The 22,107-nt window shown below is 50.2% G+C and overlaps 1 long non-coding RNA gene across 1 annotated transcript in view; it reads right to left on the bottom strand.

Moving 5' to 3' along the window:
* LOC135982072 (uncharacterized) overlaps positions 1–3,423 on the bottom strand; it is a 28,572-nt gene extending 25,149 nt beyond the window's left edge. Inside the window, exon 1 of the long non-coding RNA XR_010599280.1 lies at positions 3,326–3,423. This is a non-coding gene — a long non-coding RNA (uncharacterized LOC135982072). The remainder of the gene's footprint in view (positions 1–3,325) is intronic.
* Between the last annotated feature and the right edge of the window lie 18,684 nt (positions 3,424–22,107).

Raw genomic sequence — 22,107 nt, 5'->3', positions numbered from 1 at the left:
CAAGTTCCATAGCCTCCTCACCCAGACGCCCAAGAACACGGTGGGGGGGGGGCCTCCGGCCACCCAGTCACTCCACCCCAGATGATCGCCCAAGCATCAGAAGGCTGGCCTTCAATAAGAGTTAAAGTTTTAAAATGCAGTGTGTCCTTTTCCATCCCTCCTCCCCCACCCATCCCAGGCTACCTTGGCAATTATCCCCCTACTTCTGTGAGGAATTAATAAAGAATGCATGAATGTGAAAAAACAATGACTTTATTGCCTCTGCAAGCGGTGCTTGAATTGGGGAGGGGAGGGTGGGGTGGGGTGGTTGGTTTACAGGGAAGTAGAGTGAACCGGGTGGGGGGGGGGTTTGGAGGGTTCATCAAGGAGAAACAAACAGAAGTTTCACACAGTAGCCTGGCCAGTCACAAAACTCGTTTTCAAAGCTTCTCTGATGCGCACCGCGCCCTGCTGTGCTCCTCTAACCGCCCTGGTGTCTGGCTGCGCGTAGTCAGCGGCCAGGCAAGTTGCCTCAACCTCCCACCCCGCCATAAATGTCTCCCCCTTACTCTCACAGATATTGTGGAGCGCACAGCAAGCAGCAATAACAATGGGGATATTCTTTTCGCTGAGGTCTGAGCGAGTCAGTAAGCTGCGCCAGCACGCTTTTAAACGTCCAAATGCACATTCCACCACCATTCGGCACTTGCTCAGCCTATAGTTGAACAGGTCCTGACTACTGTCCAGGCTGCCTGTGTACGGCTTCATGAGCCATGGCATTAAGGGGTAGGCTGGGTCCCCAAGGATCACGATAGGCATTTCAACATCCCCAACGGTTACTTTCTGGTCCGGGAAGAAAGTCCCTTCCTCCAGCTTTCGAAACAGACCAGAGTTCCTGAAGACGCGAGCATCATGTACCTTTCCTGGCCATCCCACGTTGATGTTGGTGAAACGTCCCTTGTGATCCAGGGCTTGCAGCAGCATTGAAAAGTACCCCTTGCGGTTTATGTACTCGGTGGCTTGGTGCTCCGGTGCCAAGATAGGGATATGGGTTCCGTCTATGGCCCCACCACAGTTTGGGAATCCCATTTCAGCAAAACCATCCACTATTGCCTGCACGTTGCCCAGAGTCACTACCCTTGATATCATCAGGTCTTTCATTGCCCTGGCAACTTGGATCACTGCAGCCCCCACCGTAGATTTGCCCACTCCAAATTGATTCCCGACTGACCGGTAGCTGTCTGGCGTTGCAAGCTTCCACAGGGCTATCGCCACTCGCTTCTCAACTGTGAGGGCTGCTCTCATCCTGGTATCCTGGCGTTTCAGGGCAGGGGAAAGCAAGTCAAAGTTCCATGAAAGTGCCCTTATGCATGCGAAAGTTTCGCAGCGAGTGGGAATCGTCCCACACCTGCAGCACGATGCGGTCCCACCAGTCTGTGCTGGTTTCCCGGGCCCAGAATCGGCGTTCCACGCCATGAACCTGCCCCAGTGACACCATGATTTCCACATTGCTGGGGCCTGTGCCTTGTGAGAGGTCTATGTCCATGTCAATTTCCTCATCACTCTCTTCGCCGCACTGCAATCGCCTCCTCGGCTGGTCTGAGTTTCGCCTTGGCATGTCCTGGCTCTGCATATACTCCAGGACAATGCGCGTGGTGTTCATAGTGCTCATAATTGCCGCGGTGATCTGAGCGGGCTCCATGATCCCAGTGCTAGCTATGGCGCCTGGTCTGAAAAAAGGCACGAAACTAGTATCTGACGGACTAGTGGAAGGAGGGAGGGCGGGCCGAGCGACGACATGGCGTACAGGTACAGGGAATTAAAATCAAGAAAGGTGGCTGTGCATCAGGGAGAAACACAAACAACTGTCACACAGAATGGTCCCCCCAAAGATTAAACTGAAAACCCTGGGTTTAGCAGGCCGTTGATTTGACGGAGGGAGGGGGAAGCAAATGAATACAGAGCAAATCTATTTTTTACATCTTAAGACGACGGTGCAGCGTGACTGATAATCTGTATTCCACTGGGAAGAAATATATTTGTGGATATAGTGAAGTGATGAGCTGCGGAACGAAGAGCGTGGGGGAATTAGTAAACTTTCATAGCTGGATATTTAGCTATTCCATATAGTTATTATTTCAGAGTGAAAACACAGAGCAGGAAGAAATGGGAAAAGATTCAGAAGAGGCAGCTTCAACAGAGTAATTCAAAATTATTTGCATAGCTGGAAGCAAGTCATAACATTTTCACCTGATAATATGGTTATTATGTAAGGAAACAACGCTTAGAAGTCTTCGATTATAGTTTCTCTTTTAGAATTCAGATTGAGAGAGCCAAAGCATTAGTACTGTCTATCTACAGTGACACTTGAAAACTAATCAAAGGAAAACTGTAATATAAAACCAAGGAGGTGTGTGAGAATGAATGACAAAATGTTACTAACATAAAACAAATAAGTAGCTATTATTTGTCCTCTCCAGGCATAAACCACCATCTAATGATAAAGGCATGGTCTCTTACAAAAGAATAGGCTTACCACATTGACTGCTTTATATTCAGTGGGTGTGTACAGACAACAGCAGATATTAGGAAATGGTGGGAGTAGAAAAGTCTTTTCTTAGATGTGTTTTCAACCTCTGAAACTGCACCCTCAGGAATTACAATATAATACTTTGCACTTCTCCAGAACCTATCAGAGGATTTCAAAGCAATCAAGATATTAAATTAACTTATCCACACCAGGTGCCATATGCTTTTACAGATGGGCACTCTGAAACAGTAAGGTTACCTGAAATTTACCTGAGGTCAACAGTGAGGCAAGGGTATTAACATAGCTCCACTGAAGTCAATGGAGTTTCACAGATTTAAGATTGGTGGAATCCAGTCCCATGGAGAAACATTGGTGGAACAACCAGTATAAGTGGGATCAGATCCAGGCCCAAGATTTAACAGGAAAGCTACAGAATGTACTCAGCCTGGATGCTAGCCCATGACACATGGCCTCATGGGTGGCAGCTCTCACTTCTGTTCCAAACAGGTAAGACACTGTGACAAAGTTCTTCCTCTATCTTGGTGGGTCCTGCACTTATTGGCAGATTTTCTTGCCTCAGAGATTCACCATGTGGGCTGGGGAACAGCCCAGAGACTTTCCCTCGGGAAGAACCCACAGTCCAGGTCAATTGGGAGGTTTGGGGGGGGAACCCAGGCCCGCCCTCTACTCCAGGTTCCAGCCCAGGGCCCTATGGACTGCAGTTATCTATAGTGCCTCCTGTAACAGCTGCATGACAGCTACAACTCCCCAGGCTACTTCCCTATAGCCTCCTCCAAACACCTTCCTTATTCTCACCATAGGACCTTCCTCCTGGTGTCTGATAAAACTTGTTCTCTTCAGTCCTCCAGCAGCACACTCTCCATTCCTTGCACCTCTTACTCCCAGCTCCTCACACTCACACCACAAACTGAAGTAAGCTCCTTTTTAAAACCCAGGTGCCCTGATTAGCCTGCCTTAATTGGTACTAGCAGGTTTCTGATTACTCTAGTGCAGCCCCTGCTCTGGTCACTCAAGGAACAGACAACTGTTCAGCCAGTGACCAGGGTGTTTGCCTTCAAACAGCCTCCTGTACCCCAGTGGCCTGGAGGGAGGAAAGTAAAGAGCTGCTCCTCCTGCTTCTAGGCCCTGGGTTTTCCCTACAACTGCTGTCTGTTGCTGCTGCTCCAGCTACTCTCCTGGCTGGGTTAACCCCCCTCCCCCACCCGCTGCATCTCTGCTACCTGCTTGCTGGCTGGCTGGCTGCTAGACCCCCGCCCCTCCTTGGTTGCTGCTGCTCCAGTTACAGCCCCTTGGGGGGGGCGGCTGCTGGCCCACTCCCTGGAGGAGGGGAGGGAGGAAGCCAGCCATTGCTCCTGCTGCTGAGGACATTACCACCATCGACCACCACCTGAGGGGGATCCTTCCTGCTGGCCACCAGACTGCAGCCTAAAGCTGCTGTGTTTGCTGCTGGGAGCTGCTGAAGCCCCGAAGAGGAGGAGAAGGAGAAGAGGACCATTTGCCAGTAGGGGAGCGCCTAAGAACATACCACCGTGGAGGGGGTTCTCACGGACTGAGTAACTTTTGAACTGTGCTCTTGTGGTGGGGGTCTAGACTGTGTTTGTGGGACACAGGGGGTGTGGCGTGGAGCCTGCCCCCTGATCCATCTGTGTCCCCCCCCCGACCTCCTCCACCAACATCATCGTTGCCCCCTCCACCACCCCCACCGGCTACTTACCATCTGCCTCGGGCTCCTGCCTCTGGGGCTCAGCTGCTCCCCAAAGCTTGCCACACCCTGTTGCCACCATTGGGCCTGACGCAGCAGCCAGCTTGCAAGGACTTTCTTTTTTGTTGCAAGCGCACGTGAGTGCACGTGCCCCCCCTTTTGGACTGACCCTTTCCCCCCTGCAGCAAGCCCCTAGCTTTGCCCCTGTTACCTACCCTTGGCCCCTTACAACCTTTTGCCCCTCTCCCTTGCTCCAGCCCCTCGCTAGCTCCAATTTGTTTCCCTGCCCCGTCCTTTCCCTCTGCAGCCTTTGTTTAACCCGCCCCAGACTCTGAAGCTAGCCTCGTGGTTCCTCTGCTCCATTTCCCGCCTGCCTGGTTGCTCCCTTCCCCCTGAGCTCCCCTGGCCCTGATTAGCCCCTCCCCTCGTGCACCCATGTCCCCTCCTATGTGCTTGTGCCCCTCCCCGTTTTAGTTTGGATTCTGTCTCACTGCACCCCCCAATGCTGTTATTTCCTCCCTTCCTTGGTGCAACAAGAGGAGCCGGAAACCTTCTCTGAGTCGGTGACTGACCCCTAGCCCTTAATAGCCCCCCATCCACCACCACCCTTTTTTTGGCGCCCTCCTCCCCTGCCTACAGCCTAGCGGGGAGGAGTGGTCGACCTGCTTCCCCCTTCCCTACCCCTCCTCCAGTATTTGCTCTCCCCCCGTCCTCATTATGGCAGGGGACAAGGAGAGTGAGACCCCTTGGGCAGACCCTGCTGCCCCTCCTCCACCCGCCCCACCATCATCCCCCCTAGCCTCTACCTCAACCGCCGCTGCTGAGCCACCTACTACCACCCCTGCAGGAGCGCCGGCAGCGGTGGGTACCGAGGTGAACTCCGCTGCTGCCACGTCCCTCGCCCCCTCTGACTCTGGGGGAGTCCCCCCAGTCGGCAGGAAGGGCCAGGGCACGAAGAAGGGTAAAGGCCCTGCTAAAAAAGCCAGGCCCTCCATGGCAGGGGGTGCCCCCACTGCCGCGGCCCCGCAACAAGCCCCGGCGTCCCTCCCTGCTGTTCCCTCCACCAGCTCTATGGGTGTCCCACCCCCAGCTCCCAGGGCATACGCCCAGGTAGCGGCGGCCCCCCCGCCTGCCGCTACGTCATCTCCCCCATCCACCGCCTCTGCTACCATCTATAGCGGCCGGGGCCCCTTCCCCACCTTGACCAGGAAGCACGGCGTCCGTTGCCTCCTGGTACCTGCCTCGCCCCACGTGGAGACCTACGCGCGGGCGTTGGCGAGGGTGGTGGGGCCCACGGCCATTGTGGCGGCCTCCAAGATGTACAGAAAGGTTGTCTTCTTCCTAGCATCGGAGGCCGCCGCCCAGGAGGCGGTGGAGAAGGGCCTGGCAGTGGGGGGCGTTTATGTCCCCCTGGAGCCGTTAGAAGACCTGGGCGCCTGACTGGTCCTGACTTCTGTCCCTCCCTTCCTTCCAAATGCCACCTTGTTACCCGCCCTCTCTACCCTGGGGAGGCCGATCTCTGTGGTCAGCCCTCTCCCATTGGGCTGCAAAGACCCCGCCCTCCGTCACGTCCTCTCGTTCCGCCGGCAGGTACAGTTACAACTGCCGCCGGCAGCACGTGACGGTGAGGCACTCGAGGGGTCCTTCTTGGTCCCCTACCAGGGGGCCTGCTACCGGGTACATTATTCAACAGGGGAGGCCCGGTGCTACCTCTGCCGGGCGATGGGACACGTCCGGAGGGACTGCCCTTTGGCCCGGCACGGAGGGACACCCGGGACCCCCGAGCCCTGGCAGGGTGCCGGCCCCGTCATCGCCGGCGCCCCTAGCTGCCCGGCGCCCGAAGCCGCCCCTCCTCCTTTCCGGCCCACCAATGCTCCCGCTCGAGCCCAAGGGGTATCTCCCCCAGTGCGCCTAGACGAGCGAGTGGGCCCCGCCTCTGCCGCCTGCGATCTGGCGGGACCTGTGGAGGAGGTTGAGGTAGGGATATCGCCGGGCATAGAAGAGGGCATGCCCCAGAGAGAATCCTCCCTCCTACATGCTGCCCCACCATTGCCTCCCCGAGTCCCTAAGCCTTCGCTCTTGCTCCCTGACCCAACTCCTGTTAGCCAGCCCCCGGATGATGCCATGGAGGGCTGGTCCTTAGTACAGGGGAAGCGGGGCAAGCGGAAGGCTTGAGCTCCGCTCCTTCCATCTGATGCGGTAGCCCCCCCGGAAGACCAGGAAGGGGGGAACCGATGCTGAGCCTTCTGCTTTGCCCCCGGGTGGGTTTTGTCCACCATTGCTGGCTAGGGAAGACGTGGCAGCATCGGAGGAAATCACTACCCCTCCTCCGGTGTCCCTTCCTATGGAAACCCCTGATGGAGCCCCTCTCGCCCCCTTACAATCTGAAGCCCCTGCACGCACCAAGGCGAGCGTCGCTTCGGGTGCAGGAGGGGAGAGCCCTGGGGTGGTGGAAGGTGATCTCCCTTCCATTTATGAGGAGATCGAGGCCCTGGGTCTGACCCCGGTTACCCAGGGGGAGGACGACCCTCTGCCAGTGGGCCTCGATCTGAGCGACCTCGCCTCGGCCCCCCTTTCCCCGTATTCCGTCCCCTTACCCACTGCTTCCACTCCCGCCTCCGAGGAGCCCCTGGACTCTTCCACCATCCCAGCTGCAGATGGCACCCCGCTAGCGGCCGCCGAACCTCTTGAGGCGACGGCCAGTGCCACGCAACCGGGACCCGAGTCGCCAGGGGACTCCCTCATGGCTGAGGGACAGCTGACCTCCTTTCCGGGTGGGGGCCCCATTGTTGATTCTCCACCTACGGATGCCGTGGCCTTACCATCTGCCTTGGAGCACGAGTCCGGCATCACCGAGGGCCCACCTCCCTCCCTGCAAATCCCTGAGCCCCTTTGTGGGGTGCCACCCCCCCACACCCAGTGGCCTGGCTCCTGAGGCCCCCGATCCCATTATCGCCCCTTCCCCTGTCCCTATTCCTGACTCCGACCCTGCCCCTGTCACCGACCCCGTCCCTGTCCCCTCCACTTCCCATGATGCTATTGCCGCCCCTGGGGCTGTCTCCTTCCATATCCCAGAGGATGACCCCCAAGGAGCGGCCTTTGTTTTTCCCTGTCCCGACCCACCAGGGGCTGCTGTTTTCCCTCCGCCACCCCCCATTGAGCCAGGGTCTGAGGCGGGCCACGTGGCGCCAGCCCATCGGACGCCACGTCGAGGGTCTGCCCCCTGCTTGCCCGTCTCGGTGGGCCACGGGGCTGTGACAGGGGCCCCGCTGGGGGATAGCCATAGATCAATAACCCCACCCCCCATACGCTGAGAGAGGAGCTACGGGACTTCCTTGAGGACGTCCGTGGCTCCCGCAACAAGGTACAGCTTGCACTCCAGCGATGGGGGGATTTCCATCAGATCCTCCGGGCTGCGAGGGCCCTCATGGGAGAGGGTAAGAGGACCGGGAGGCAGGCCGCCGCGGCCTACCAACGGGTCCGCCTCTTCCGTGACTCCTTAATCGCGTATGGGGTAGATCACGGATTGTTGCGCGGCCCGACGGAGGCTGTGGGTGTCTCTGCTAGCGAGGATACCCCCCAGCCCTCCTCATGGCACCGATCATCTTCGCAACATTAAACACCCGGGGCTGTAGGATGGGTCTCCGCAGGAGCCAGGTGCTCTCCTTCCTTCAGGAGGGGGGGTACTCTGTGATTTTCCTGCAGGAGACCCATACGGATCCGGCCGCTGAAGCTAGCTAGCGGCTGGAGTGGGGGGACAGAGTCTATTTTAGCCACCTCACAGTTCGTACGGCTGGAGTGGCGACCCTGTTCTCCCCCGACCTACGGCCCGAGGTGCTGGGGGTCACCGAGGCTGTGCCGGGTCGCCTGCTGCACCTCCGGGTCCACATGGAGGGGCTTGTGGTTAATCTCGTCAACGTTTACGCCCCGACATTGGGCCCAGAGAGGTTGTGTTTTTATCAGCAGGCATCCGCCTTCCTCAGCACCTTGGATCCTCACGAGTGCCTGGTCCTGGGCAGGGACTTTAACGCCACCCTTGAGGAACGGGACCGCTCAGGGACCGAGCAGCACCAGGCCGCCGCAGACGTCCTCCGGGAGATCGTCGAACATCACTCCCTGGTGGACGTCTGGCGCGACCACCACCCGGATGACATTTCGACATTCACTTTTGTCCGGGTGGAGGTCCATCGGTCGTACCACTCCCGGTTGGACCGCATCTATATGTCACGCTTCCATCTTTCTCGGGCCCACTCCTCCAGCGTCCGGCCGGCCCCTTTTTCAGATCACCATCTAGCCACTGTGACAGCCTCTCTCTGCGCGAAGAGGCCGTGGCCGGCCTATTGGCACTTTAATAATAGCTTGTTGGAGGATGTGGGCTTCGTGGCGTCCTTCCGGGAGTTCTGGCTAGCCTGGCGAGGGCAGCGGCGTGCCTTTCCCTCGGCGCGACGGTGGTGGGACCTGGGGAAGATTCGCGCCCGGCTCTTCTGCCTTGACTACACCCGGGGCGCCAGCCGACGGAGGGATGCGGCGATAGGGCAGTTGGAACGGGAAGTCTTAGAGCTGGAGAGGCGTCTGGCCACCAGCCCCGGTGATCCATCCCTCTGCGGAGCGTGCCGGGAGAAGCGGGAAGAGCTGCGGACCCTCGAGGACCATCGGGCCCGAGGTGCCTTTGTTCGATCCCGCATCCGCCGCCTTCGGGAGATGGATCGCGGTTCCCGCTTCTTCTACGCCCTGGAGAAAAAGAGGGGGGCTAAAAAGCACGTCACCTGCCTTCTAGCAGAGGACGGCACCCCCCTCACGGATCCGGTGGAAATGTGTGGGAGAGCCAGGGCCTTCTACGCAGGTCTTTTCTCCCCGGATCCGACCGATCCTAATGCTTGCAGAATGCTCTGGGATGAACTCCCGACGGTCAGCGCGGGCGACCGAGACCAGCTAGAGCTGCCTCTCACTCTGGCCGAGTTCTCGGAAGCCCTCCACCACGTGCCCACCAATAAATCTCCGGGCATGGACGGGCTGACCGTGGAGTTCTACCGCGTGTTTTGGGACATCCTCGGCCCGGACCTTGTCACCGTCTGGGCCGAGTCCTTGCAGGGTGGGGTCCTCCCTCTTTCGTGCAGGCGAGCCGTGCTGACCTTATTGCCGAAGAAGGGGGACCTCCGCTATTTACGGAATTGGCGTCCCATCTCGCTCCTCAGCACGGACTATAAAATCGTAGCAAAGGCCATCTCGCTGCGGCTAGGGTCCGTGTTGGTGGACGTGATCCGACCAGACCAGACCTACACCGTCCCGGGCCGCACCATCTTCGACAACTTGTATCTGGTCCGGGACCTCTTGGAACTCGGGTTTAGGGATGGTCTGTCGTTCGCCCTCCTGTCCCTGGATCAGGAGAAGGCGTTCGACAGGGTGGACCACGGGTATCTCCTGGGCACTCTGCGAGCATTTGGCTTCGGGACCCAGTTTGTGGGTTTTCTCCAGGTGCTGTACGCCTCCGCAGAGTGTTTGGTCAGGCTCAACTGGACCCTGACCGAAACGGTCAGCTTCGGGCGAGGAGTACGTCAAGGGTGCCCCCTCTCGGGCCAGCTGTATGCTCTGGCGATCGAGCCCTTCCTCTGTCTCCTCCATAGGAGGTTGGCAGGGTTGGTGCTGCGGGAGCCGGAGCTGCGACTGGTCCTGTCGGCGTACGCCGACGACGTGCTCCTCGTTGTCCAGGACCCGGGCGACTTGGTGTGGGTGGAGGCTTGCCAGACCATCTATTCGGCGGCCTCCTCCGCCCGGGTTAACTGGGTCAAGAGCTCTGGCCTGGTGGTAGGGGACGGGTGGCAGGTGAGCTCCCTCCCACCCGCGCTTCAGGCCATCCAGTGGAGCGCGGGTCCGCTGCTCTATCTCGGCGTTTACCTTTCTGCCACGCATCCGTCTCCGCCGGAGAACTGGCTAGGTTTAGAGGGCAGAGTGTCGGAGTGGCTCTGGAAATGGACAGGACTACTCCGGTGTCTCTCCCTTCGAGGGAGAGCACTGATGCTCAATCAACTAGTCCTGTCTATGCTCTGGTACCGGCTCAACACCCTGGTCCCGGCCCCGGGCTTCCTGACCACCCTCCGGACGTTGATTCTGGAGTTCTTTTGGTCAGGACTGCACTGGGTCTCTGCGGGGGTTCTCCATCTACCCCTGGAGGAGGGAGGGCAGGGCCTGAAGTGTCTGCAGGCTCAGATCCACGTCTTCCGCCTCCAGGCCCTGCAGAGGCTCCTTTATGGTGCAGGTAGTCCGGCATGGAGCGTATTGGCGCACGCCTTCCTGCGCCGCTTCCGAGGGCTCCGATATGACTGGCAGCTCCTTTGTCTCCATCCGAGAGGTCTTCCGCGAGGCCTCTCCGAGCTGCCGGTCTTCTACCAGGACCTCCTCCGGACCTGGAAACTGTTTTCAGTGACCAGGTCCGTGGCGGCCACCATGGGGGCAGATCTCCTCGCGGAGCCCCTGCTATACAACCCCCAGCTTCGTGTGCAGGTGGCGGAGTCCCCCATGGTGCGCCAGAGGTTGGTCCTAGCAGAAGTCACCAAAGTCGGAGACCTCCTGGACTACGACCGGGGAGACTGGCTGGATCCCCTGACGCTTGCTCAGCGCATGGGGCTCTCCAGACCTCGTACTCCCCGGCGCGTACTTCAGGAGGTGAGGGCCGCTTTGCCGCCCGCTGCTCGGGACTATCTCAACCAAGTCCTGCGAGAGGGCACGCCCCGCCCACCCTCCACTCCGAGCCCTCCAGACTTTTTCATCGGGCCCCTGCCCCGTGGACCCAACCGGCCCCCTCCCCGTCCATTCGCCATGAGCCGGCTGCACCATCTGCAGCCGGTTCTGTTCCGGACCGTGCCAAGGAAACATCTATACATGCTCGTGCTCCACGTTCTTCATGTCCTCACCCTCGCGTCCCGCCCCGATACGAAGTGGCGGGACCTTCTGCCACCTCTGGAGGGTGAGGAGCCCCGGTGGGCCAGCCTTTATTCTGCTCTGATCCCGAAGTCCACCGGGGACATCAGTTGGCGGCTCCTTCACGAGCCGTGAGCACGGGCGTGTACTTGGCGTGGTTTACCCCTATCCCAGACACCTTCCCATTTTGCGGCGTGAGGGAAACCGTAGCGCATGTTTACCTAGAGTGCGCCAGGCTGCAGCCCCTATTCCAGCTCCTCAAAGATATTTTGTTACGATTTTGGTTGCACTTTTCCCCTCACCTTTTTATTTATGCATTCCCTATCCATCGCCCCCCAAAGTCACGGGACCTCCTGGTCAACCTCCTCCTGGCCCTAGCAAAACTGGCCATCTATAAAACCATGGAGAGGAGGTTGGCCGATGGAGTCTCCTGTGACTGTGGGGCCTATTTCAGGTCCTCCGTTCATTCACGTATCCGGGCAGAGTTCCTGTGGGCGGCGTCCACTGGCTCCCTTGACACCTTCGAGGAGCAGTGGGCGCTGTCCGGGGTTCTCTGCTCAGTGTCCCTGTCGGGTTCCCTTCTTTTGACCCTTTGACCTCACTCCTGTCCCTGTTCTTTTATTAGTTGTCCCCCATAATTTTTTGGTCTCCAGGTCCTGTGGACCCCCCCTTAGGCTGGAGGGGATCCTTTAGCAGTGGATCCCAATAGGACCAGACTCCTGTACCCCACTGGTCTGGCTCTGTCACAACACCCAGATGCTGTCTGATTTTATAGTTCCTGTTTCCTGTGGCAGAGGGTCATGCTGTGAATAAAGCAGCAGTAGAGGAATAAGGGAGGGGGGAAGAGAGAGAAAAACAAGACCAGTCCAGAATGAAGGGCTGAGTGAATATTTTGTGAACCTCTCCCTTTCCCCTAATATTGACCAGGGAGAGATGAGAGCCCTTGGGTATGCAGTACTCCATGTAGACCTTTAAAAAGCAGCTATGTTAAAGTTCTACCAAAAAAAAAAACTTATGCAAAGAGGAAGAAATATGTTTCTCAGTTAAACCTGTGATGTGGCAGGAGGATAATTCCTGTGCCCCCTCCTAACTCTATTGCCAGCAAAAGACCCAGTGATTACTGCCATCGAGTACAGAGTACCTGTTTAAACAGCAAGAGACAGAAACTCTCATGTTACCAGAGCCAAATTCATTTGCAAAGCTGATTGACTCAATTAATTCAATTTCCATCTTTTCTTTGCAGCAGGGTAGATGCAGAATTGAAAGCATTAGGTGATGGGATTGCAACTCATTAGGAAACGACAGAGGAGGAGGAGGAGGAGAAGCCAGAAAATGAATGTGGCTTCAGTGGGAGAATTTTAAAAAATGCCATTTGTCTTCATGACACCGAGAGGGAAGAGCCAGGAGATTGTGTGTGTGTGTGTGTGTACATTTAGTTTTTAAAGAGCTCTGACCTCAGTGCTTCGGTCAAACTGGCAGTAGGCGAGAGATGGTGGTATGAACTTTGTGGTGTGTAGTAGCAAGAGCTCTAAAGACTGAGTCCTCCTCTGCTATCTGGACTTGGATGGGTTAAGGCAACAGAGTAAAATTCTACTTGTTTGATTGTTTAATTGCTACCTGCCAGAGATTGAAAACAAAAATTTCATTTTTCAAAAATTGTCCTAAAAGGGAGAGCAAGTCAGTTGGCTGGGATGCTTACACAGGAAGTTGCTAGCATCTGCTGAAAGTTTTTTAAGTCCAGCCCCTGGTTACAACTTGCATTGCATCAGACCCATTTGAGGTGGCATGGGAATTTTTAGGGGATCACCCATAGACTCTGAGACTTCTTTTGTCTTGGCTGGGGAAATTATCCCCCCACCCCCTTGTAGTGGGCCCATGCAAGGCCCTTTATGCTACAAAGTGCCACACAGTAGCCCCACAGTGGGGCGGGGGTGGGGGCAGGATGTACATTAACTGGCCAAATAGGAAGGACTCTATACTTCTTACCTGGCACAAGTGATACAGATAGAGCTGTGGGAAACTGGTTGAGGGGCACTGTATCCATTCTTATGCAGATACAGAAGCTGGGAATCCCCACATAAGGAGAGGGAGGTTCAGCAACCACAATTCAAATTGCATTGGAGGGGCATCAGTCAGTTGCCTGGAAAAGCAGGGGCACTGCAGACGCCTGACCATCCTGCCTATAGGGGATGAGTTAATTCTGTCCTCTGGTTTCCAGGGCATAGCCGCTTTACACCAGTCTCATATGGAATATTTCTGCAGATCCCTCTGTTCTCATATCACATCAGCCTTAAATATTCTCCAAGTAGGATTGTTTATCTAGGCAATATTTCAACACATTCTCTTTTATTGACTTTCAGTTATGGATGAGGGAGGAGATTTTTAGCAAATGTGGAGGAGATTGCATAGTATTATTTGTTAACAAGACAGTGCACTTCTTCTTGTGCCAGAAAGGATGGTTTCAATGCTCATCTGGGAAGATGAGCAGTATGTAAATCCCAAAAGAACTGCTTGCTGCCAGGGGAGTTATGAACTACCAGTTACATACCAGAGGCAATATTTCTGCTCATAGAGGTATCTGGAGACAATTTCTGTTGTAATAACATCAGGGGAAACTCAATATATCCAATGGGCCTTGTGTGGCTCCTTCCTGTTAGGGCTCAGCTCTTTGATTTGTGAAGAAATAATCCAGTTCTTATGCTTGAACTCTGATATTGCAGCAAGAACACAAAACTGCTTTTGTACTTACTCTGTGTGAACCCAGCCCAGTGTCATTTTACAGAGAGAGTGCTGGCATACTGTTCCCTTAACCACCTGACTGGCTGGACCCATTGCGCTTCACCTGCATTTTAGCCATCAGAAATATATGCATCAAACACAATCTTCATGACTTTCACTGATGTCCCTGAAAGCCTTGCACTAATAGGCCTTTATGAAGAAAGGGAGTTGGTCATTTCTGTATACAGCACCGTGATAGGGGACTGATGCTGGGCATCATTCTCTTCATCCTCAAGCTGGGTTTAGAACCAGCAGATTTTTCAATGACTCTGTAGGGGGAGATGGAGAAAGCTATATCCCATAACTAAGTCAGACTCAATTATTTTATATCAAAACAATATTTTAGCTTTTAATGAGTGCAACTGCCAATACAAAGAGTCACGCATTATGAATCACTATTTTCTCCTTCCTAGCACTTTCTAATTTCCTGCTAAGGAGACAGGGCTGAATGGGTCATTAATCTGAATTAGAAATACTATGACCGGCTCTGCTCTTTATCCACTAATGCTTTCCAATAGCACTACAGAAAGGGATTTTGTATTTCAAACAGCTGCAGGATGCAAGTATAGAAGGATTGTATTTTAAATAATGTCAAGAAGGGTACTTTTACTGACAAACACCTGTGTTTAAATGCAGTACAGGGTTCTCTTTCTGTCACAAATATCACAGAAAGTTAACCAGTCACTAGGTAATGTGTTCCCTAAACCAAAGGGCATGAGGATTTGTTTCCTCTGAATCCCATTTAAACATTAGTACATATAGTTACGCTTTAAAAAAAATACACAGTAGAGTGAAGGTCCAACATAACTGTTTATTTTTATTCCTATATTTTAACAACATATGAAAACATACCAATTAATAGCAATTTTAAAATGAAGGAAAGACATTTTGGATTTTACATACAAAAATATTGTATTTTGCATAATGTATTTTACATTAACCATGTGCCTTTCATCACATAGGATTCCAGAGCACTTCAGACAATGACCACATTGTGCCATTGCTTTTTAAGCAGAACTCCTCATTGGACTTCAATAGGTAGTTGTTAAAACCCAATGGCGTATTATATGACCAGTGACCCCAAATCTGCAAACATGGCATTGAAGCCTTATTTGATTTTTGTATGACCATAGGACTTAGGAGCCCAGTCATAGGCCAGGACCTCACTGTATGAGGCACTATATAAACACTGTACAGATATTTTACATCTTAAATGAGACTCAACTGTTCCACAGGCCTCCTACCAGCCCTCTTATAATGGGGTGAAATTCATCCTGTGTAATTTTCCCTCACATGAATAGTTCCACTGAAGACAATGGGACTTGTTACCAGAGTTATATTATTCATGGGAGCAAGCATTTGCAGAAGAATTCCCATGGCTTCTACATGAGTCCTCATGACTCTGGATTCTTAGAGCAAGATTTGGGCCTACTACACAGGATACCAGTTAAATGCAGCCACATCTGGGATGAAGGGCAGTAACCAACTGGGACACAGCACCCTGCACAGTTGCAGCAGTATGAGGGAAGTTGTGGCTGAGGACACTGGTGCAAATGTACCACAGATCTTTAACATTAGAGAACTCCACCAGTTCTCAATATAAATTATTCAGTAACGATTCTCTGCTCCTCACATTCATTCTTAGAAGGCAAGACTGTCAATATTGAGATGTCTTTCTTTATTTCTTTGGTAGATTAAACCCCTAATGTTGTCATAAGGCGCTTTTACTATGTCAAACCCCTTCAGCAGTTAGTTGTAATTAGATCAAGTCATCTTTCCTCCAATTTGAACCTCTGTTTCCCCAGGCAGTAAAGTTATCTGCTTTTCTTATGGTGTTAGAAAGTTATATTTGGCAACATGCATAATTTCATGCTCATGAACCTTATTGCTGAACATTTATTAAGGTACACTGATAAATTAGAGCTAAGCAAATTAATTATGGCTAAAGAGACAGCTTTTCAATTGTTTAGCTCTCTCTGTTTCAAACTACGGGCTGATTAGATCTACTTGAGAAATGCAGGAAGGATGGAGGTGACAAGTATTTCATATTTCAGCAATATTTCAGTTCCTGTTCACTAGTGTAATGAGATACAAGGACAGATATTGATACTAGTGCTTCTGAGGGGCAGAACATTTTGCATGCAAAATTTTGAAGTATTCAAAAATATTACTGCTCAAATGAAAATTATGCCTGCTATAGGTAAAATATGAAACATACTACCAAGATCATTTCATTTATCTTATAACTTGTTCCACAAAACACAGTGTTTTGGGGGGTTCCAAACAAAGGAAAATGTCAAATGAAATATTAAAAGTTGAAACAAGACTCGCATTGGTTAATAAGAGTTTATTGGTCTAAATTTTTATGTAAAATGGTATATATCAAAAGTCTGTCACACACAGATTGCAAACACTGCCATGTACAGGATATAGGATCAATTTTTCTTCTTATTTTCTATTAATGGCTGCTAGTATCTTAGCAGCAGTGGACAGGATAGAGCTGGAGAATGAAAAATTGTCTTCCTTCCTATATTTGCTTCCTTCTTGAGTCTGTTTCTTTTTACAAGACATAAAAATATCCAGAGATAACAGAAGTATTTCCTTTGATCCAAAAACCATGTCTTTTTTTATCCTGAGCAAAAGATGAAAGGGTGCAAACAAATGGAAGCTTCTGACCTCTGGACCCCTCTTACACACAGACATTCCAGACCGGATGAACCAGAAAGGTTGAATTGGCCTTTCAAAGTCTGAGCCTAGTTAGAATTAATTCACCCATCCCTATCAGCTGTTTGACTAGTTTGGGCTCCATTGCATTCAGCAGAAGAATCACAGGCACTTGTGCCATTGGCCTTTGGTATGAGAGTACAGTTTTAATGCCATGATGCTGTTTTCAGTACATTGTGCTGGTAGGTTTCTTTTATCCAACTCTGTCAAAACATAATAAAGACTTTTATAGTCAAACAGTAAAGAATATAGGAATTGCCCTACTATCTGAGAGCAGTTATTCCAGTATCCTGTCTTTGACAAAAACCAGCATCAGTTGCTTCTGAGGGAGGCCACCCCTTCCAGTCAAACATAGCAGATTCTCATTAGAGCCACCAGACTTGGACTGTCTTCCTCTGCAGAAAACATAAGTAGCCTTCTTGGGATTCGGAGATGATCCAATCAGTCATATCATCAACCTTCATCATCATCTGCCAACTCTCAAGGAGTTTAACTGTTTCTTAAAGAAAACCTTGAATTCTCCCTTTGAAATGGTCCCCTCTGCAGAGCTCACAAATTTCCTGCCAGTCAGTACTATCACGTCAAGAAAAATAAATTATGTCTCAACAAAATTCAGTGGCCATCCAATTCCGACAGTCATCACTATACTCTGAATAATTTACATTACGTTTTCAAAAATAATGAATGTGCCCTGGTTTTATTAGTTTCTATCTTAAATCCTTTTTTCCCTTAAACAATGTTTCCATCTCATTGTTAAAAGACAGCATAGGTCTCATGAGAGGGATCGCACTGAGAGCTCTGCCAGCTGAAGTCCTACTGTACATACATGAACAGAACAAGTACAGCACAGGATGTGGAAGCACAAGCTTCCTCAAATAACCTCACCAACGAGCATCAACATGACTCAGAAGGATCATCTTAAGGGTCAGAGAAATAGTTTTAAACTCTGTTCCCATTCAGCCTATGAGCTCTCTGCTGAGACTGCCAAAAAGGTTGATTTTTATTATTTGAATTCTGGTAATTCCTGTAAGTTCCAACCAAGATCGGTCCCTCTTCTGCTAGGCACTGTACAAACTCATAGTAAGATTGTAAGGGGGTTGGACTAGATGACCTCCTGAGGTCTCTTCCAATCCTAATCTTCTATGATTTTATGTAAGGCATTCAGGACAGGGCCTATCTAAACAGACAAGATAGAGAAAGTGGGAGAAAAGTTTTATTATCCACCATGTCAGAGATAGGAAACTGAAGCACAGAGAGATTTGTGTGACATTGGGGAAGTCTGCAGCAGAGCTGGGAATGTACTGCTGATTTCCTGAGTCACGGTGCCTTAACCACAAGGCCATCCTTTCTCTAAGGTAAATTTTTTTTGTGATGGGAATGCCTGTCTGCTATTAACAGAACAGGGACTTTCAGCTCTAAGCAGCTATTGGATGGTAACAATTTTCAAATATTACCACTCTGGGCTGAATTTGAATGCATTTTCCGGGGGTGATCAGCTGTATGCCATTATCCAGCCAAGCTTGCTGCTTACATCAGTCTCCCCACCAATGAAGCCAGCCAGGGGAGGTGCTCTACATAGCATCCTCACCCTCCTGTGGAATAAAATCCATGGGAGAGAGTCATACATGGGATAATAGAGATTCCATCAATATAATCATGCACAGTCACCCCTTCCACACACTGAAACCCCCTTTGAGGCAGGGATTCATGCCTGCCATGGGTGAGGAAGGACGTCAGTGCTAGCCTACAATAGGAAACTCATGTTCTATTCACTGCTCTGTCACAGAACTCCCTTGCACCACTTAGTCTCAGCTATCCATATGCAAAATGGGAACAATAAGACCTCACATGAGTATTGTGGAGAAATGCACTAAGGATTGTGAGGTGCTCACATACTACTGCTCTGGAGGCAATACAAGTACCTAAGCTAGATGAGAGTATGCCCTTCCTGCCACCTAACTTTTCTCTTTATCTTTTAGTTCATGAGACTATGGCGCACTAGCCCACACTTTATGTGCTGTGAGGTTACAGAGGGTCAGGGTGTTGCATCAGCACAGCCCAGTTTGTCACATTTTACATTGCTAAAGGTAAAAAACAACATTCATGTTGTTTCCCCAACTTTTGCTCTTAGGCTGACACAGCAAAGAGCAAATGTTTACAACCCAGTTACAATACCCCCCCAATTGGAAGTTGCTAATGGCAATGCTGACAAACCTTTAATTACTATAATGCTAACAGGAATTACTGTAATAGTATTTTGCACAATATATTAATGCTTTCCATACACATTTACTTGATTAACTAAGTTTCTTAGGGTCCTGTGGCACCTTTAAGACTAACAGAAGTATTGGGAGCATAAGCTTTCGTGGGTAAGAACCTCACTTCTTCAGATGACTTGCATTCTTACCCACAAAAGCTTATGCTCCCAATACTTCTGTTAGTCTTAAAGGTGCCACAGGACCCTCTGTTACTTTTTACAGATTCAGACTAACACGGCTATCCCTCTGATACCTAAGTTTCTTACTTATTCTTACAGCCTGAGGCCAATCAGCAGTCAGACATAGAATCATAGAACTGGAAGGGATCTTGAGAGGTCATCTAGTCCAGTCTCCTGCACTCAAGACAGGACTAAGTGTTACCTAAACCATCCCTGACAGGTGTTTGTCCACCCTGCTCTTAAAAATCCCCAATGATGGAGATTCCACCACCTCCCTAGGCAATTTATTCCAGTGCTCAACCACTCTGACAGTTAGGAAGTTTTTCCTAATGTCCAACCTAAACCATCCTTGCTGCAATTTAAGCCCATTGCTTCTTGTCCTATCCTCAGAAGTTAAGAAGAACAATTTTTCTTCCTCCTCCTTGTAACAACCTTTTATGTACTTGAAAACTGTTATGTCCCTCTCAGTCTTCTCTTCTCCAGACTAAACAAACCTAGTTTTTTCAATCTTCTCTCATAGGTCATGTTTTCATGTTTTCTTTGTTTCACTTTCTCTGGACTTACTTTCTCCAATTTGTCCACATCTTTCCTGAAATGTGGTGCCCAGAACTGGACACAATACTCCAGTTGAGGCCTAATCAGCACAGAGTAGAGCAGAAGAATTACTTCTCGTGTCTTGCTTACAATACTCCTGCAGTACTCTGTCCTAGGCAGTCATTTCCCATTTTTTTACATGTGCAACTGATTGTTCCTTCCTAAGTGGAGCACTTTGCATTTGTCCTTATTGAATTTCATCCTGTTTACTTCAGACCATTTCTCCAGTTTGTCCAGATCATTTTGAATTTTAATCCTATCCTCCAAAGCACTTGCAACCCCTCCCAGCTTGGTATCATCCGCAAACTTTGTAAATGTACTCTCTATGCCATTATCTAAATCATTGATGAAGATATTGAACAGAACCGGACCCAGAACCGATCCCAGCAGGACCCCACTCATTATGCCCTTCCAGCATGGCTATGAACCACTGATAACTACTCTCTGGGAATGATTTTCCAACCAGTTATGCATCCACCTTATAGTAGTTCCATCTAGGTTGCATTTCCCTATTTTTGTTTATGAGAAGGTCATGCGAGACCATATCAAAAGCCTTACTGAAGTCAAGATATACCCCCATCTACCACTTCCCCCCATCTACCAGATTTGTTACTCTTTCAAAGAAAGCTATCAGGTTTGTTTGACACAATTTGTTCTTGACAAATCCATGCTGACTGTTATTTATCACCTTATTATCTTCTAGGTGTTTGCAAATTGATTGCTTAATTATTTGCTCCATTATCTTTCTGGGTACAGAAGTTAAGCTGACTGGTTTGTAATTCACCGGGTTGTCCTTATTTCCCTTTTTATAGATGGGCACTATATTTGCCCTTTTCCAGTCTTCTGGAATGTCTCCCATCTTCCGTGACTTTTTAAAAGATAATTGCTAATGGCTCAGATATCTCCTCAGTCAGCTCCTTGAGTATTCTAGGATGCATTTCATAAGGCTCTGGTGATTTGAAGACATCTAACTTGTTTAAGTAATTCTTGACTTATTCTTTCCCTATTTTAGACTGTGATCCTACCTCATTTTCAGTGGCATTCACTAGGTTAGACATCCAATCGCCACCAACCTTCTTGGTGAAAACTGAAAGAAGTCATTAAGCACCTCTGCCATTACCACATTTTCTGTTACTGTTTTCCCCCCCTGCCCGCCATTGAGTAATGGACTTACACTGTCCTTGGTCTCCCTCTTGCTTCTAATCTATTTGTAGAATGTTTTCTTGTTTCTTTTTATGTCCCTAGCTAGTTTGATCTCATTTTGTGCCTTGGCTTTTCTAATTTTGTCCCTACATACTTGTGTTATTTGTTTATATTCATCCTTTGTAATTTGACCGAGTTTCCACTTTTTGTAGGACTCTTTTTTGACTTTTAGATCATTGAAGATCTCCTGGTTAAGCCAGGGTGGTCTCTTGCCATACTTCCTACCCTTTCCGATGCAGTGGGATAGTTTGCTTTTGTGACCTTAATAATGTCTCTTTGAAAAATTGCCAACTGTCTTCAACTGTTTTTCTCCTTAGACTTGCTTCCCATGGGATTTTACCTACCAACTCCTTGAGTTTCTAAAGTCTGCCTTCTTGAAATCCATTGTCTTTATTGTGCTGTTCTCCCTCCTACCATTCCTTAGAATCATGAACGCTACTATTTCATGATCACTTTCATCCATATGCTATGGAAGCTGCTTTTTTCATTTAAAACCACACCAGGGAACTTAAATTTACATGCTACAGTAAATGAAACTGTTAAATTGTATTTACTGTAAGAGTCCATTAATATGTATCATTCTGGAATAGCACAAAATTGAGTGCATGTAACTAAAATGCATTGCATTTAATGGTTGTGGAGAAAATACGGAAATATGGGCAGTGGGATTAACATATTAAGTCCAAGCAAGATGCCACTGCTGTCCACAGCTGGGTGATTTTCTACTGAGACAGAACAAGATATACACAGTGGGGAGTGCTGAGATGCAGTACAAATATTCCTGCAAATACTTCAGCAGTTTCAATAGCTACTAGATAAACATAATCCAGACATGTATCAGGGACCCCTTTATCCATGGTCAAAGGGGATTTCTCTATCTGCTTCCCAGCACCAATACACAAGCACTTTCATTTGCCCATGTTGGTTTTCCACACAAATGTACAATGCACACATATCACTCATTGTTTTCTTATTATAGTGATCATGCCAACAGCAACTATCAAGGTTGCAAAGCAATTTCCATTATAACCCTGTTTCTATGCACTGAACTTTCACAAAGTACTCACTTTGGGGGATGAATTTGTTGATGGTGGATCTCTGGCTAAAGATGATTTCTTGTTTGTGTGAACTTGTGTAAAATGCCTCCCAGAATTGCATGCTGCAGAGGGAGGATGGGACTGCGCTAGCCCTCAGAAGGGTAAGTGTGCACTTCCCCTTCAC

The sequence above is a fragment of the Chrysemys picta genome, chromosome 3 (genome assembly GCF_011386835.1).
Source record: "Chrysemys picta bellii isolate R12L10 chromosome 3, ASM1138683v2, whole genome shotgun sequence".
In the NCBI taxonomy this organism is placed as follows: Eukaryota; Metazoa; Chordata; order Testudines; family Emydidae; genus Chrysemys; species Chrysemys picta.
This window is presented reverse-complemented; position numbering and strand designations above follow the sequence as displayed.